We start from the raw sequence: 18,144 nt of genomic DNA, 5'->3' as shown, positions 1-18,144 counted from the left end.
GAAGCACGCCGTCGTACATGGCGTTCCACAGAGTCGGGCCCAGGATTGAGCCCTGTGGAACGCCCGCCGTGACCGTTCGCCGCACTGGTCCCTCGCTGGTTTCATACACCAGCCTCCTCTCAGAGAAGTAGCTGCGCAACATTCTCTGGAGGGCTACTGGAACTTGCAGCTTCTGCAGGGCAGCCGCGATCGCCTCCCAACTGGCGGAGTTGAAGGCATTCCTGACATCCAGTGCTGCCACCACCAGACATCGAGGATCCCGCTGGTTGGTGCGATGGAACGTCCTCGCGTGCTGCCCCCTCTCGATCACACGTTCGATGGCCTGTATTGTTGAACGGCCGCGCCGGAACCCGTACTGCCTTGGCGACAGTCGCGGAGCATCGCTGTTCTCCAAGTGGTCGTTCAGTCGATCCAGGATCACCCGCTCGAACCCCTTGGCGACTGCTCCCAGCATGAGCAGCGGACGATATGATGACGGGTCGCCCGGCTGCTTGCCCGGCTTCGCGATCAGCACAAGTCGAGCCTCCTTCCACGCCGCAGGAAACTCGCCTCGCTCGAGCAGCTGGTTGTACACGTCCACGAAGACCTCCGGGTGCATCCGCATCGCTGCCTTCGCTGCAGTGTTGGGGATGCCGTCCAACCCTGGCGCCTTGGACGACGCCATCCGCTCAGCCAGCAGCAGGACCTCCGAGCTCGTGACCGGCCTCAGAGCGACGTGTGAGGCGGTGCTCGCTTCGATGTCCGGCCACTCGAACGATGGATGCTCCGGGAACAAGGCGTCGACGATCGGACCAAGAACAGCGCGGTCCGTTTCCGGTGGCGCCCGGCCACGAAGCTTCGCTCGCACAACCTTGTACCCAAGACCGAACACCTCAGCCTCGACGCCGTCAATCAGCTCTTGAAGGCTGCTCTCCTTGCTGTTCTGGATACTGGCCTGCAGCAAACGACGACAATCCTGCAGTCCGGCAGACGTCACAGCACGCTCCGACGGTTGGGCCCGACGATGGGCTGCCTCCGCTGCTTCGCACTCTTCCCTCAAGCGCTCGATGTCCGGAGACCACCAGTACACCTGGGGCTTGCGGTGGAAGGTAGCCCCGTGCACTCTCTCCATGGTTTCATCGCACGCCCGAGTGAGTCCGCCAACCAGCCCCTCCGGAGTGTCGACCTGTCCGAAGCAGCCGACTGTGAGGGCGATGTCGAAGCTCTTCCGGACGAACTGCGTCGTCTTCCACCGAGTTCCGGCATGCCTGGCTGTCCCGTCACTGGCTGCTGCTAGGCTTTGGTGCTGCTGGCCACGTCGCTTGTTCCGTTGACCCGGAACGTCCACCTGGAACTCGATGTACTCGTGATCGCTGCCGGAGAAGCGGTTAAGCACGCGCCATGAGTCCGGTCGCACAATGGATTGGCTGGCGAAGGAGACGTCGATGACGCTTTCCCGTGCAACCCCGTTGCCCTTGAAGGTGGGCACGTTGCCACGGTTCAGCGTCTGCAGCGCCAGCTGCTCCACCACGCTCAGGAGCTCCTGCCCCTTCCGGGTAGTGCGCGCACTCCCCCACTCCTCGTTCCAGGCGTTGAAGTCCCCGGCCAGGACTGATGTTGTATGTCCCACCAGCGACACCTCCACCGCACCAAGAAACTCCTCGAAGTCATCAAGACCGCTGCTAGGCGACACGTAGCAGCTGGCGAACGTAACTCCCGCTATCGTGGCAACCACCAGTCCCGGGACGACGCTTCCCCACAGACGCTGGATGGGGTAAGCCCCCGTTGCGACGATCGCCACGCTCAACTCCTCATCAACAGCCCATCGCGGATCATCTCGAGGCGGCCGATACAGCTCACAGGCGAGCACCACCTGAACATCCAGCTCGCGAGCCGTCTGCATCAGCAGGTCCTGAGCTGTCCTGCTTCGCCCAAGGTTGATCTGCAGCACCTTTAGCGCCGGCACGTCAGGTGACCGACCGGATGCGGGCCGCTGCACACGGCACAGCACACCTCCGCCGTGCAGCTCTTCGCCTGATGATCCGGCTTCCCGCATCGAATGCAGCTGGCCGAGCGATCGACCTCGCTCGTGCACGCTGCCCGAACGTGTCCCATCTCCAGGCACTTGTAGCAACGTTGCTGCCGCATCTGCATTGGAGCCACCTTCCGGATCAGGCAGGACGTGTACTGGATTTTGACGAATTTTCCGTCCAGCTCCTCTGCCGCCTTCGTTGTCACCCGAGCTATCGCCACCTTCGTGCCGTCCCACGCTGGTCGCAGCCGAACCGAAGTCTCCTCCACGGTGTGCTGGCATAGCTCGGAGAGTGCCTTCGCCACGTGTGACTCCTCCGCTAAAGGGTCGACCGCGTCCATCCGGATGTCGACCGTGGGAGTCACCAATCGTGCTGATGCCGGCAGTTCCGCCTTCGCGCACACGTCTTGGATGCACTGCAGCACCTCTGCAGCGTTCGCGCTCTCCTTCAGCTCCATGACAAGTCGGGAGCGTGTGGTGCGTCGTCCGACTCCAAGGGCCTCTGCATACTTCTCCATCTCTGGAGCCCCACGCACAACCTGATAAACCTCAGTCCAGGTTTGTCCCTCGGCTGGAGCGATCTCAATTGCGTCCGGCTTGGTCTTGCGCTGCCGTTGACGCCCTCCGCCTCGTCGTGTTGCAGGCTGGCTACGCCAGGCCTGTTGCCCCCGCTGTTGTTGGGGCTGCTGTGACGATGGTCCTGCAACCGCCTGTCGCTGGACCTTCGCCCGTTGTTGTTGCAGCTGCGGCCACTGCTGCTTCTGCTGCTGCTGCTGCTGCTGCTGCTGCATGCTCGCTGATTGACGTGCCGGCTTACGGCGCACCACCTCAGTCCAGGAGCCGCCATCCTGGTCCGGAGACGGCTCCACCATAGCCGTCACCGCAACCTGCTGTCGCTGCCGCTGCTGCTGCTGCCCACGCTGCTGCTCACTCTGCTGCTGCTCCATCCGACGCCGTGGCATTGGGGTCGGTGAATAAGCCACAGAGGCGCGTATCGGCTCACCCAGCTGCTGCTGACCTCCGACCACCTGCAAAATGAGCTCATTAAGCGCGTCACGCTCGCGCCGATGAGCCTCACGATCGAGCCGTTGTGCCTCTCGAAGTGCGGCGATTTCCGCCGCCGCTATCTCCTCCCGACGTACAGCCGCCGAGAGTGCCACCTCCGCATCGCGACGAGCATTCGCTTCTGCTGACGCCATCTGGACCCGGAAGAGGGACAGCTCCTCCTGCAGCTTGGCGAGCATGGCCCGCAGCTCCTCGTTGGTGCGACGAAGCTCGCGCATCTCCTCGTCGCGTTGCGCTGCAGAACCGGTAGAGGTCGTCTCCTTGACGACCGGCATCGACGACTTCGTAAGCAGCACTCGCGGCTGCAATGAAGGACGATTCGTCGGCGCAACCCTCTCGTCCGTCGACAAGGTCCTCGACCGCAAAGACCTTGCACCGTCCATGGTGCTTGGCTTCCCCAGGTGCCAAGCAAACCCTAATGAAAAAGAATCGACTTACTTGCTACTCCGTTGATCGACTCCGGATTGATGGCAGCAAGTAGGTCTCGCCGAGACGAATCCAACGAGGTGTCGGACGTCCAAATCGGACCAGCGGTTCCGAAATGGTGCACGGTTGAAAATCTGGCGCACACACACACACACGCAAAACCCAGTTCCGGGGCCGTTCACTGGATCGCCCCCCCTGGTACGGCGAAAGCTGGCTCTCGCGAAGACGATTCCAGGGAGGTGTCGCACGTCCGGATCCGATGAAAACTGACGAAGTGGTGCACGATTTGGCCACCGATTTTCACACACACACGGTCGAATATGTCCGGCACTCTGGCCACCGCACTATGGGCCCGATTGACCCGTCGAAGGCACGTATCGACGCGTCTTGCCGAGACGCTTCCAACGAAGTGCTGGACGTCCCAATCGGTCCACTTTTCACGAAGTTGTGCAATAAGAAAGTTTTTCACACTAACACTAATGCACTCGCACACTAACACCACCAAACGGATTTTTCCAGATAGCAGAACTCAGCCGTTTATGAACCGATCCTGGCGATCCACGGATCAATCGACGCGCCCGACCGAGCCTTATCCGATGGTGGGTGGATCGAGGGGGTGGTGGGAGGAACTGGCCTCCAAAAACCCGAAAAACCCCCTTTTTTCCGCTTTTTCGCTGGTTTCCAGGCTGTTTCCGGTCCGATCGACTGCCGGAAAATTTTGGTCGATGCGTCCTCGTGTTCCGGTACTGATGGGACTCTCAAACTTACCAAAAATCAGCGTTTAGCTCGTCTAAAAATTGATCTTCCGATCCGCTCAATGGATCGCCTCCGAAACAACGGCAACAGCTGCGTCTCGTCGGCGCATTTGCAACGAGGTGCCGGACTTCGAAATCGGACCAGCGGTTCCGAAACGGTGCACAAATGAAAATTCCGCTCGCACACACGCACACACAAAACCCAGTTCCGGGGCCGTTCACTGGATCGCCCCCCCTGGTACGGCAAGAGCTGGCTCTCGCGAAGACGATTCCAGGGAGGTGTCGCACGTCCGGATCCGACGAAAACTGACGGAGTGGTGCACGATTTGGCCACCGATTTTCACACACACACGGTCAAAATGTCCGGCACTCTGGCCACCGAACTATGGGCCCGATTGACCCGTTGAAGGCACGTATCGACGCGTCTTGCCGAGACGCGTCCAACGAAGTGCTAAACGTCGCAATCGGTCCACTTTTCTCGAAGTTGTGCAATAAAAATGTTTTTGCACTAACACTAATGCACTCGCACACTAACACCACCAAAGGATTTTTCCAGATAGCAGAACTCAGCCGTTTATGGACCGATCCTGGCGATCCACGGATCGATCGACGCGCCCGGCCAAGCCCTATCCGATGGTGGGTGGATCGAGGGGGTGGTGGGAGGAAACTGGCCTCCAAAAACCCGAAAAACCCCCTTTTTTTCGCCTTTTCGCTGGTTTCCGGGCTAATTCCGGACCGATCGGCCTGCGGCCAATTTTCCCGGGTGAGTCCCGATGGGCCACTCCTGTTACGATGATTAAACCCGCGCCAGGTTGCAGGGTTGATTTTTGAAAAATCAAAAACCGGGCCGGAAAAAACTCCCTGGTTTTTGGGAGTAGCGGGGGGGGACTTGGCACACGGGTAGAGGACCCCAATCGAGGGCCGGATGCCAAAATCCAAGTGGCCAGGTGGCCAACCGACCGAGTTATTAAATTTCAAAAATTTAATAACTAATTAAATAATATTGGCCTTCCACTTTGCCAAATCTTCAAGATGTCGCCCGAAAACACGTGGTGGATTTTACACGCACTTTTTGAAACCGGAAATGCAAAAAACCTCCAACTTTGGGCGCTAATAACTCCGTTGGTTTTCAACGCACAGAAACGTCAGACCACTTCAACGAATCGGGACGTTCTCACTTAACGTTCTGCAATATTTTTAAATCGATTCGCGCACTTATAGAGGGCAATATAAACCGGACACTCAAAAACACCAGTTTTTTGATGACCACTTCCGGTGGCATACACACACACGCACAAACTTCACACCGTTGGATGCGTCTTTTCAATACGCGTCTTTTGATGTTTCACTTTTGAAAATCCGTTAAGAATTGACGAAGTTATTCACGAAAAACTGGTCCCCGGAAAATCCCATACAAATTGTATGGCGGGAACCGAAACCGGAAACGCAAAAAACCTCCAACTTTGGGCGCTAATATCTCCGTTGTTTTTCAACGCACAGAAACGGCAGACCACTTCATCGAATCGGGACGTTCTCACTTAACGTTTTACAATGTTTTTGAATCGATTCGCTCACTTTTAGAGGGCAATACCAACCGGACACTAAAAAACACTAGTTTTTTGGGCACCACTTCCGGTGGCATACACACACACGCACAAACTTAACACCGTTGGATGCGTCTTTTCAATACGCGTCTTTTGATGTTTTATTTTTGAAAATCCGTTGAGAATTGACGAAGTTATTCACAAAAAACTGATTTTCAGAAAATCCCATACAAATTGTATGGCCGGAACCGAAACCGGAAACGCGAAAAACCTCCAACTTTGGGTGCTAATATCTCCGTTGTTTTTTAACGCACAGAAACGGCAGACCACTTCATCGAATCGGGATAATCTCACTTAATGTTCTGCAATATTTTTTAACCGATTCGCGCACTTTTAGAGGCCAATACCAACCGGACACTAGAAAACACTGGATTTTCCCTCCTGAGGGGGAGGGGGTGGATATGGGAGGGGCAGGGGGGTGACGATCCGGTGCTCCACTCCGAGACCTATCCACCGATACCCCGGACGTCCCTCTAGCCCGAAGGGTTACCGAGATATCCCACTTTAAAGGATTTGTCCGGAAGTTTGATAACTCGGTGTTGGAGTTCGATAACAGTTATCGAACTACTTATCAAACTTTTTCAATCCCCTATATCTCCAGAACCACTTGTCCGATCCGGGCGTCCGACGGCTCCCCAGAAAGGAAATTTTGTCCTCTTTTGAAATATTTCAAGGTTGAAATATTTCATGAAATATTTCGTGAAATATTTCACGTTTTCCGTAAAAACGCTCGTAGCACTATGGTTCGAGTTGGGGGGGCTGGGGAATATCACTCCTAACAACACCAGCGCCACCTGTGGGTAAATCTCGAACTAATTCGCTTTAAACGCACTTTTTCGCAAATTCGCACGGGAGCGCTCGAAAAACACGTCCGTTCACTTCGGAGGTTTCGCTCAGACTACAGGGATAACTGGCTTGTGGCCGCCAAGCGTTCATAGCGACGTGGCTTTTTGATCCTTCGATGTCGGCTCTTCCTATCATTGTAAAGCAAAATTTACCAAGCGTAGGATTGTTCACCCTTTCAAGGGAACGTGAGCTGGGTTTAGACCGTCGTGAGACAGGTTAGTTTTACCCTACTGGTGTGCATTGTTTGTCGCTATCTTAACGGAATTCCTGTGCAGTACGAGAGGAACCACAGGTACGGACCACTGGCTCAATACTAGTTCGAACGGACTATGGTATGACGCTACGTCCGCTGGATTATGCCTGAACGCCTCTAAGGTCGTATCCAATCCGAGCTGATAGCGCTTCTTATACCCATTAGGTGGTCGTAAGCTAGCGGGCCTAACAACCCTCCGAGAACCGTCCGTGCTGTCCATTGGCACACTGGCGTCTCATCCCCGCTTACTACTAGGCCGCAAAGGGCGGGTTCGCGCTGCACGTGTTAGTACCATACATGTTGGGAACACCGGTGGACGAGCTTGCCGACTGTGGATATCACTAGTTTCGACACCTACGACCGCCCGCAAACGACGGGACTACAGGCTGGGAGCTTCAAGTTGTAGAGATGCGTTCGCATCGATCCTCTCAGGCGACCCATGCTTGGTGGTTAGTGCTTGCGCGTGCGCGCCCCGTGTGTGCTGGAATTGGCCAACCAGTGCACATTGGTGGTGCGTACCGTGACTTGCACCATGTGACGAGAGTGTTGAAGAACACTGTGTGGTGACTCTATGCCTATGTGATGGGGTGCTTGTAACACACGACCGAACCGACGGCTCGTTGGATGGTCACGACAGTGTGGTGCAGGTGCGCCCATGTGTAACGAATACATTGAGTGCCGTTGGAGGTTAGCGGTTGGTTGGTTGCATGCTACAACTTCGCGTTGTACATGGGCTGGCCGCTGCGCTTCCTTCGGGTTGCCACTTGATGTTGATAGGCTTGGTGTGTTGTGTTCGTTGACTTTTGGTTCATTCCAAAAGTCTTCGGACTTAGATTATTTTACAAGTGTCGGCGCTCTCGGACCGAAAATAAGAAGACAACTAAGAAGAAAAAGAGAAAGAAGCTAATAGTGGAAAGTATTCTTCTTCAAAGAAGGAACAAAAATTTTACAAGTGTTGAAAAATTTCCTAAGTCCAAAAAATTTTCTAAGTCCAGAAAATTTTCTAAGTCCCACAAAATGGAACATGATGAAGAAGATACAGAAGTTGAAAATTTTTCTAAGTCCAAAAAATTTTCTAAGTCCAGAAAATTTTCTAAGTCCAAAGTGTTGAAACAATTTCCAAAGGCCCATAGGTTGCACTGAATTTTCCTAAGTTGGCCACAAGTACCCATGAGGTATCGAGAAGGTTCACCCGAAGGACATAATATGTCCCAAAGTACCGATAGAGCACCCACAAAGAGCACCCAATTGGCCTAAGTTGGCCAAAAGTACCGATAGAGCACCCACAAAGAGCACCCACTTGGCCTAAGTTGGCCAAAAGTACCGATAGAGCACCCACAAAGAGCACCCAATTGGCCTATGTTGGCCAAAAGTACCGATAGAGCACCCACAAATAGCACCCAATTGGCCTAAGTTAGCCAAAAGTACCGATAGAGCACCCATAAAGAGCACCCAATTGGCCTATGTTGGCCAAAAGTACCGATAGAGCACCCACAAATAGCACCCAATTGGCCTAAGTTGGCCAAAAGTACCGAAAGAGCACCCACAAAGAGCACCGAATGGGCCTAAGTTGGCCAAAAGTACCGATAGAGTACCCACAAATAGCACCGAGTGGGCCTAACATGGCCAAAAGTACCGATAGAGTACCCACAAATAGCACCCAATGGGCCTAACATGGCCAAAAGTACCGATAGAGTACCCACAAATAGCACCGCGTTGGCCTAAGTTGGCCAAAAGTACCGATAGAGTACCCACAAGTAGCACTGAGTTGGCCTAAGTTGGCCAAAAGTACCGATAAAGCACCCACAAATAGCACCCAGTTGGCCTAAGTTGGCCAAAAGTACCGATAGAGTACCCACAAATAGCACCCGATTGGCCTAAGTTGGCCAAAAGTACCGATAGAGTACCCACAAATAGCACCCAGTTGGCCTAAGTTGGCCAAAAGTACCGATAGAGTACCCACAAAGAGCACCCCATGGGCCTAAGTTGGCCAAAAGTACCGATAGAGTACCCACAAATAGCACCGAATGGGCCTAACATGGCCAAAAGTACCGATAGAGTACCCACAAAAAGCACCCAATTGGCCTAAGTTGGCCAAAAGTACCGACAAGAAGCACCAAAGAGGCCCGAGTAGAGCGAAATGTGGGCCAAATTGAACATTTGAAAATTTTTACAAGTCCAAAAAATTTTCTAAGTCCAGAAAATTTTCTAAGTCCAAAGAGTTGGACAAATTTCCTTAGGCCCAAAGGTTGCACTGAATGTTCCTAAGTTGGCCATCAGTACCCATGAAGTATCGCGAAGGTTCACCCGAAAGACACAATACGCCCTAAAGTACCCACAGAGTACCCACAAGTTGCACCCAATTGGCCTAAGTTGGCCAAAAGTACCGACAAGTACCACCATAGAGGCCCGAGTAGAGCGAAATGTGGGCCAAAGTACCGAGTAGTTGCCACAAATGCCCAAATGGATACCAAAATGTGGTACCAAGTACCTAACTGTTGCAACAAATGCTAGCTTTCTGACCAAAAGCTGTGGGCCAATTTCGTAGAAGAACCGCCTAGGCGAAAAGGCAAAAATCGCCGAAGCTGGCCCGCTCGCAGAGCTCGCGGGCCAGGAGATACTCATAGGGCGCTTTACTAGAGTGGGGAACTTGAGAATTTTTGTGTCCGAGACTTTGGGCAACTTCGCGGCCGCCCCCTTAAAGTAAAAGATTTTCTCTGGGTGCCTAAAATTCGCAATTCCCGCAAAGTCGGGAAGACGTTAAAGTTTTTGCCCAAAAAATGGCCATCGATTTAAGGTGATTTTCCAATAAGAAAATGCTTCCTATTTTGAATTTTTTCGAATATTTCCTAAACTAAGCGTCGGAGCACATGGCCGTGGAGGAACTTTTGGTAGCTTTTGGCAAGGGCTATCGGATGAAATAATGCGAAAGGCCATCGGAGCGATATTGGATTAATGCGGGCCCATAAACGTACCTAAGAAGTGAAAATTGGTACCTTGCACGCAGGATGCAAGAAATGCTTGAGTGTTAACCATCATCGGTACCAAGTACCTAGGTTATATCGAGTGCGTAGATGGAAGTCGGTACCAAAGGGAAACCTTCCTAGGCTAGGTGCACGCAAGTGAGTATGGATCGATCAGTAGAAAGATGGGAAGCCATAGGAAACCTTCCTAGGCTAGGTGCACGCAAGTGAGTATGGATCGATCAGTAGAAAGATGGGAAGCCATAGGAAACCTTCCTAGGCTAGGTGCACGCAAGTGAGTATGGATCGATCAGTAGAAAGATGGGAAGCCATAGGAAACCTTCCTAGGCTAGGTGCACGCAAGTGAGTATGGATCGATCAGTAGAAAGATGGGAAGCCATAGGAAACCTTCCTAGGCTAGGTGCACGCAAGTGAGTATGGATCGATCAGTAGAAAGATGGGAAGCCATAGGAAACCTTCCTAGGCTAGGTGCACGCAAGTGAGTATGGATCGATCAGTAGAAAGATGGGAAGCCATAGGAAACCTTCCTAGGCTAGGTGCACGCAAGTGAGTATGGATCGATCAGTAGAAAGATGGGAAGCCATAGGAAACCTTCCTAGGCTAGGTGCACGCAAGTGAGTATGGATCGATCAGTAGAAAGATGGGAAGCCATAGGAAACCTTCCTAGGCTAGGTGCACGCAAGTGAGTATGGATCGATCAGTAGAAAGATGGGAAGCCATAGGAAACCTTCCTAGGCTAGGTGCACGCAAGTGAGTATGGATCGATCAGTAGAAAGATGGGAAGCCATAGGAAACCTTCCTAGGCTAGGTGCACGCAAGTGAGTATGGATCGATCAGTAGAAAGATGGGAAGCCATAGGAAACCTTCCTAGGCTAGGTGCACGCAAGTGAGTATGGATCGATCAGTAGAAAGATGGGAAGCCATAGGAAACCTTCCTAGGCTAGGTGCACGCAAGTGAGTATGGATCGATCAGTAGAAAGATGGGAAGCCATAGGAAACCTTCCTAGGCTAGGTGCACGCAAGTGAGTATGGATCGATCAGTAGAAAGATGGGAAGCCATAGGAAACCTTCCTAGGCTAGGTGCACGCAAGTGAGTATGGATCGATCAGTAGAAAGATGGGAAGCCATAGGAAACCTTCCTAGGCTAGGTGCACGCAAGTGAGTATGGATCGATCAGTAGAAAGATGGGAAGCCATAGGAAACCTTCCTAGGCTAGGTGCACGCAAGTGAGTATGGATCGATCAGTAGAAAGATGGGAAGCCATAGGAAACCTTCCTAGGCTAGGTGCACGCAAGTGAGTATGGATCGATCAGTAGAAAGATGGGAAGCCCAAGGAAACCTTCCTAGGCTAGGTGCACGCAAGTGAGTATGGATCGATCAGTAGAAAGATGGGAAGCCATAGGAAACCTTCCTAGGCTAGGTGCACGCAAGTGAGTATGGATCGATCAGTAGAAAGATGGGAAGCCATAGGAAACCTTCCTAGGCTAGGTGCACGCAAGTGAGTATGGATCGATCAGTAGAAAGATGGGAAGCCATAGGAAACCTTCCTAGGCTAGGTGCACGCAAGTGAGTATGGATCGATCAGTAGAAAGATGGGAAGCCATAGGAAACCTTCCTAGGCTAGGTGCACGCAAGTGAGTATGGATCGATCAGTAGAAAGATGGGAAGCCATAGGAAACCTTCCTAGGCTAGGTGCACGCAAGTGAGTATGGATCGATCAGTAGAAAGATGGGAAGCCATAGGAAACCTTCCTAGGCTAGGTGCACGCAAGTGAGTATGGATCGATCAGTAGAAAGATGGGAAGCCATAGGAAACCTTCCTAGGCTAGGTGCACGCAAGTGAGTATGGATCGATCAGTAGAAAGATGGGAAGCCATAGGAAACCTTCCTAGGCTAGGTGCACGCAAGTGAGTATGGATCGATCAGTAGAAAGATGGGAAGCCATAGGAAACCTTCCTAGGCTAGGTGCACGCAAGTGAGTATGGATCGATCAGTAGAAAGATGGGAAGCCATAGGAAACCTTCCTAGGCTAGGTGCACGCAAGTGAGTATGGATCGATCAGTAGAAAGATGGGAAGCCATAGGAAACCTTCCTAGGCTAGGTGCACGCAAGTGAGTATGGATCGATCAGTAGAAAGATGGGAAGCCATAGGAAACCTTCCTAGGCTAGGTGCACGCAAGTGAGTATGGATCGATCAGTAGAAAGATGGGAAGCCATAGGAAACCTTCCTAGGCTAGGTGCACGCAAGTGAGTATGGATCGATCAGTAGAAAGATGGGAAGCCCAAGGAAACCTTCCTAGGCTAGGTGCACGCAAGTGAGTATGGATCGATCAGTAGAAAGATGGGAAGCCATAGGAAACCTTCCTAGGCTAGGTGCACGCAAGTGAGTATGGATCGATCAGTAGAAAGATGGGAAGCCATAGGAAACCTTCCTAGGCTAGGTGCACGCAAGTGAGTATGGATCGATCAGTAGAAAGATGGGAAGCCATAGGAAACCTTCCTAGGCTAGGTGCACGCAAGTGAGTATGGATCGATCAGTAGAAAGATGGGAAGCCATAGGAAACCTTCCTAGGCTAGGTGCACGCAAGTGAGTATGGATCGATCAGTAGAAAGATGGGAAGCCATAGGAAACCTTCCTAGGCTAGGTGCACGCAAGTGAGTATGGATCGATCAGTAGAAAGATGGGAAGCCATAGGAAACCTTCCTAGGCTAGGTGCACGCAAGTGAGTATGGATCGATCAGTAGAAAGATGGGAAGCCATAGGAAACCTTCCTAGGCTAGGTGCACGCAAGTGAGTATGGATCGATCAGTAGAAAGATGGGAAGCCCAAGGAAACCTTCCTAGGCTAGGTGCACGCAAGTGAGTATGGATCGATCAGTAGAAAGATGGGAAGCCATAGGAAACCTTCCTAGGCTAGGTGCACGCAAGTGAGTATGGATCGATCAGTAGAAAGATGGGAAGCCATAGGAAACCTTCCTAGGCTAGGTGCACGCAAGTGAGTATGGATCGATCAGTAGAAAGTGGGAAGCCCAGTACCAAATGCCCTAGTGAAGACCGTAAACGAATATCATGAACCGAGAAGTAGCAACGAATGCCTGAAAATGTACCAAGTCCTCGGTATAGAGTAACGAGAGTTAACCGCCGTGATGTATGCAATGTGGGCAGCCATTGCATGGGTTCTGGACTTGGTTCGCGAATAACTTTTTTGCTAGACATCGGACAAAGTTGACGTGGAAGAACGAAATGTAGCATTTGATGCCACCTATCCAAAACTTTTTCAAGATTGAAGATCCGATCGATACAGCCTGAGTTATAGGCAAAAGTTGGTGCAAAATTGAGCATTTTTAATGGTGAAAAATCGGTAATCCTCGAATAGCTCCTGTTGGAAGCATCGGACCACATGGTCGTGGAGGAACATATTGTAGCGTGCGGTGTCAAGTATCGACACCCAAAACCGCATGTCCGATGGACGGAAAATGACCAAGTTATAGTGAAAACTTGGTTGCACCAAATTCCCGAAGAAGTGCAACGAGAAGGTGAATGCGATGGTTGTTCGTCGAATAGCTCCGGCCACAGACATGGTAGCGATTAGTGGTGCATGGAAGAAATCTAGCCACAAGTGCCATCTACCCATGGCCAGAAGAAAGTGTGGCCATATCTTGGATACCGGCGGAGCTATGGGGCAAATATGGGCCAAAAATGGTGCAAGTTGGACCAAAAATCCGAAAAAGTACCTAGGTAAATGCGATGGTTGTTCGTCGAATAGCTCCGGCCACAGACATGGTAGCGATTAGTGGTGCATGGAAGAAATCTAGCCACAAGTGCCATCTACCCATGGGTAGAAGAAAGTGTGGCCATATCTTGGATACCGGCGGAGCTATGGGGCAAATATGGGCCAAAAATGGTGCAAGTTGGACCAAAAATCCGAAAAAGTACCTAGGTAAATGCGATGGTTGTTCGTCGAATAGCTCCGGCCACAGACATGGTAGCGATTAGTGGTGCATGGAAGAAATCTAGCCACAAGTGCCATCTACCCATGGCCAGAAGAAAGTGTGGCCATATCTTGGATACCGGCGGAGCTATGGGGCAAATATGGGCCAAAAATGGTGCAAGTTGGACCAAAAATCCGACCAAGTGCGCGAGGCGCTTTCGTGAATAGCTCCGGCCACAGACATGGTAGCGATTAGTGGTGCATGGAAGAAATCTAGCCACAAGTGCCATCTACCCATGGCCAGAAGAAAGTGTGGCCATATCTTGGATACCGGCGAAGCTATGGGGCAAATATGGGCCAAAAATGGTGCAAGTTGGACCAAAAATCCGACCAAGTGCGCGAGACGCTTTCGTGAATAGCTCCGGCCACAGACATGGTAGCGATTAGTGGTGCATGGAAGAAATCTAGCCACAAGTGCCATCTACCCATGGCCAGAAGAAAGTGTGGCCATATCTTGGATACCGGCGGAGCTATGGGGCAAATATGGGCCAAAAATGGTGCAAGTTGGACCAAAAATCCGAAAAAGTACCTAGGTAAATGCGATGGTTGTTCGTCGAATAGCTCCGGCCACAGACATGGTAGCGATTAGTGGTGCATGGAAGAAATCTAGCCACAAGTGCCATCTACCCATGGCCAGAAGAAAGTGTGGCCATATCTTGGATACCGGCGGAGCTATGGGGCAAATATGGGCCAAAAATGGTGCAAGTTGGACCAAAAATCCGAAAAAGTACCTAGGTAAATGCGATGGTTGTTCGTCGAATAGCTCCGGCCACAGACATGGTAGCGATTAGTGGTGCATGGAAGAAATCTAGCCACAAGTGCCATCTACCCATGGCCAGAAGAAAGTGTGGCCATATCTTGGATACCGGCGGAGCTATGGGGCAAATATGGGCCAAAAATGGTGCAAGTTGGACCAAAAATCCGAAAAAGTACCTAGGTAAATGCGATGGTTGTTCGTCGAATAGCTCCGGCCACAGACATGGTAGCGATTAGTGGTGCATGGAAGAAATCTAGCCACAAGTGCCATCTACCCATGGCCAGAAGAAAGTGTGGCCATATCTTGGATACCGGCGGAGCTATGGTGCAAATATGGGCCAAAAATGGTGAAGTTGGACCAAAAATCCGACCAAGTGCGCGAGGCGCTTTCGTGAATAGCTCCGGCCACAGACATGGTAGCGATTAGTGGTGCATGGAAGAAATCTAGCCACAAGTGCCATCTACCCATGGCCAGAAGAAAGTGTGGCCATATCTTGGATACCGGCGGAGCTATGGTGCAAATATGGGCCAAAAATGGTGAAGTTGGACCAAAAATCCGACCAAGTGCGCGAGGCGCTTTCGTGAATAGCTCCGGCCACAGACATGGTAGCGATTAGTGGTGCATGGAAGAAATCTAGCCACAAGTGCCATCTACCCATGGCCAGAAGAAAGTGTGGCCATATCTTGGATACCGGCGGAGCTATGGGGCAAATATGGGCCAAAAATGGTGCAAGTTGGACCAAAAATCCGAAAAAGTACCTAGGTAAATGCGATGGTTGTTCGTCGAATAGCTCCGGCCACAGACATGGTAGCGATTAGTGGTGCATGGAAGAAATCTAGCCACAAGTGCCATCTACCCATGGCCAGAAGAAAGTGTGGCCATATCTTGGATACCGGCGGAGCTATGGTGCAAATATGGGCCAAAAATGGTGAAGTTGGACCAAAAATCCGACCAAGTGCGCGAGGCGCTTTCGTGAATAGCTCCGGCCACAGACATGGTAGCGATTAGTGGTGCATGGAAGAAATCTAGCCACAAGTGCCATCTACCCATGGCCAGAAGAAAGTGTGGCCATATCTTGGATACCGGCGGAGCTATGGTGCAAATATGGGCCAAAAATGGTGAAGTTGGACCAAAAATCCGACCAAGTGCGCGAGGCGCTTTCGTGAATAGCTCCGGCCACAGACATGGTAGCGATTAGTGGTGCATGGAAGAAATCTAGCCACAAGTGCCATCTACCCATGGCCAGAAGAAAGTGTGGCCATATCTTGGATACCGGCGGAGCTATGGGGCAAATATGGGCCAAAAATGGTGCAAGTTGGACCAAAAATCCGAAAAAGTACCTAGGTAAATGCGATGGTTGTTCGTCGAATAGCTCCGGCCACAGACATGGTAGCGATTAGTGGTGCATGGAAGAAATCTAGCCACAAGTGCCATCTACCCATGGCCAGAAGAAAGTGTGGCCATATCTTGGATACCGGCGGAGCTATGGGGCAAATATGGGCCAAAAATGGTGCAAGTTGGACCAAAAATCCGAAAAAGTACCTAGGTAAATGCGATGGTTGTTCGTCGAATAGCTCCGGCCACAGACATGGTAGCGATTAGTGGTGCATGGAAGAAATCTAGCCACAAGTGCCATCTACCCATGGCCAGAAGAAAGTGTGGCCATATCTTGGATACCGGCGGAGCTATGGGGCAAATATGGGCCAAAAATGGTGCAAGTTGGACCAAAAATCCGAAAAAGTACCTAGGTAAATGCGATGGTTGTTCGTCGAATAGCTCCGGCCACAGACATGGTAGCGATTAGTGGTGCATGGAAGAAATCTAGCCACAAGTGCCATCTACCCATGGCCAGAAGAAAGTGTGGCCATATCTTGGATACCGGCGGAGCTATGGTGCAAATATGGGCCAAAAATGGTGAAGTTGGACCAAAAATCCGACCAAGTGCGCGAGGCGCTTTCGTGAATAGCTCCGGCCACAGACATGGTAGCGATTAGTGGTGCATGGAAGAAATCTAGCCACAAGTGCCATCTACCCATGGCCAGAAGAAAGTGTGGCCATATCTTGGATACCGGCGGAGCTATGGTGCAAATATGGGCCAAAAATGGTGAAGTTGGACCAAAAATCCGACCAAGTGCGCGAGGCGCTTTCGTGAATAGCTCCGGCCACAGACATGGTAGCGATTAGTGGTGCATGGAAGAAATTTAGCCACAAGTGCCATCTACCCATGGCCAGAAGAAAGTGTGGCCATATCTTGGATACCGGCGGAGCTATGGGGCAAATACGGGCCAAAAATGGTGCAAGTTGGACCAAAAATCCGAAAAAGTACCTAGGTAAATGCGATGGTTGTTCGTCGAATAGCTCCGGCCACAGACATGGTAGCGATTAGTGGTGCATGGAAGAAATCTAGCCACAAGTGCCATCTACCCATGGCCAGAAGAAAGTGTGGCCATATCTTGGATACCGGCGGAGCTATGGTGCAAATATGGGCCAAAAATGGTGAAGTTGGACCAAAAATCCGAAAAAGTACCTAGGTAAATGCGATGGTTGTTCGTCGAATAGCTCCGGCCACAGACATGGTAGCGATTAGTGGTGCATGGAAGAAATCTAGCCACAAGTGCCATCTACCCATGGCCAGAAGAAAGTGTGGCCATATCTTGGATACCGGCGGAGCTATGGGGCAAATATGGGCCAAAAATGGTGCAAGTTGGACCAAAAATCCGAAAAAGTACCTAGGTAAATGCGATGGTTGTTCGTCGAATAGCTCCGGCCACAGACATGGTAGCGATTAGTGGTGCATGGAAGAAATCTAGCCACAAGTGCCATCTACCCATGGCTAGAAGAAAGTGTGGCCATATCTTGGATACCGGCGGAGCTATGGGGCAAATATGGGCCAAAAATGGTGCAAGTTGGACCAAAAATCCGAAAAAGTACCTAGGTAAATGCGATGGTTGTTCGTCGAATAGCTCCGGCCACAGACATGGTAGCGATTAGTGGTGCATGGAAGAAATCTAGCCACAAGTGCCATCTACCCATGGCCAGAAGAAAGTGTGGCCATATCTTGGATACCGGCGGAGCTATGGGGCAAATATGGGCCAAAAATGGTGCAAGTTGGACCAAAAATCCGACCAAGTGCGCGAGGCGCTTTCGTGAATAGCTCCGGCCACAGACATGGTAGCGATTAGTGGTGCATGGAAGAAATCTAGCCACAAGTGCCATCTACCCATGGCCAGAAGAAAGTGTGGCCATATCTTGGATACCGGCGAAGCTATGGGGCAAATATGGGCCAAAAATGGTGCAAGTTGGACCAAAAATCCGACCAAGTGCGCGAGACGCTTTCGTGAATAGCTCCGGCCACAGACATGGTAGCGATTAGTGGTGCATGGAAGAAATCTAGCCACAAGTGCCATCTACCCATGGCCAGAAGAAAGTGTGGCCATATCTTGGATACCGGCG

This window comes from Anopheles funestus (assembly GCF_943734845.2).
Source record: "Anopheles funestus chromosome X unlocalized genomic scaffold, idAnoFuneDA-416_04 X_unloc_51, whole genome shotgun sequence".
Taxonomy (NCBI): Eukaryota; Metazoa; Arthropoda; class Insecta; order Diptera; family Culicidae; genus Anopheles; species Anopheles funestus.
The sequence above is the reverse complement of the archived record's forward strand: the minus strand, read 5'-3'. Positions refer to the sequence as shown.